A 1408-nucleotide genomic window follows, 5' to 3' on the forward strand; every position below is an offset into this window, starting at 1 on the left:
ACATCAGAAAATCAATTAATGTAATCCATCACATCAACCGACAGAAGAATAAAAACCACATAATCATATCAATAGATACAGAGAAAGCATTTGACAAAGTTCAACACCCATTTTTGTTTAAGGCCCTCAAAATCCTAGGAATAGAAGGAACATACCTCAACATGGTAAAAGCCATATATGACAAACCCATAGCCAATATTATCCTCAATGGAGAAAAGCTGAAAGCCTTTCCTTTGAGATCAGGAACAAGACAAGGATGTCCACTATCACCACTGCTCTTCAACATAACATTGGAAGTTCTAGCCAGAGCAATAAGACAGGAAAAAGATACAGGAATCCAATAAGGAAAGAAATAAAACTGTCCTTATTTGCAGATAATGTGTTAATTTACCAGGAAAACCCTAAAAACTCCACAGAGAAATTAATCAAAACCATCAACCAGTTTATCAAGATAGCGGATATAAAATCAACACACAAAAGTCAAAGGCCTCTTATACACAAAAAATCAACCAGAAGAAGCAGAAATAAAAACAAAACATCCCCTTTTCAATTAAAACAAAAAGAATCAAATACCTGGGAATCAACCTAATAAAAGAGGTAAAAGACCTATACCAAGAAAATTACAAAACACTGTTAAAAGAAATACAAGAAGACACCATGAAATGGAAAGACATCCCCTACTCATGGATCAGGAGAATTAACATCATCAAAATGGCCACCCTACCAAAGCGATATACAGATTTAATGCCATCCCAATAAAAGTCTCAATGACTTTCTTCAAAGAAATAGAAAAAATATTGATGAGATTCATATGGAACAACAAAAGACCTTGAATAGCCAAACTCTCATGACTAAGAAGAAAAACAATGGAGGCATTACAATCTCAAACTTCAAGCTATACTACAAAGCCATAATAATCAAACCTGCATGGTACTGGAACAAGAACAGACATACAGACCAGTGGATTTGGATGGAAAACCCAAATATAAACCCATGGGTTTATGGGCAGCTACTCTTTGACAAAGGAGCAAAGAAGATACAATGGAACAAAGAATGTTTGTTCAGCAAATGGTGCTGGGAAAACTGGGAAGCTACATGCAAAAAAATGAAACTGGAGCACTACCTCACACCATACACAAAAATCAACTCTAAGTGGATTAAAGACATAGACATAGGAATGGAAACCATAAAATACCTGGAAACAAAGATGGGCAAAACACTACACGACATACACTTCAGCGACATCTTTGAAGATAGAGCATCCAATGCAATGATAGTGAAGTCAAGGATAAATAGATGGGACTACATCAAGTTAAAGAGCTTCTGTACAGCAAAAGAGACATTAAAACAACAAACAGACATCCCACTGATTAGGAAAAATTTTTCTCACACAAAACTAGCGATAAAG

The sequence above is a fragment of the Condylura cristata genome, unplaced genomic scaffold (assembly GCF_000260355.1).
Source record: "Condylura cristata isolate star-nosed mole 26May11 unplaced genomic scaffold, ConCri1.0 scaffold00023, whole genome shotgun sequence".
Classification (NCBI taxonomy): Eukaryota; Metazoa; Chordata; class Mammalia; order Eulipotyphla; family Talpidae; genus Condylura; species Condylura cristata.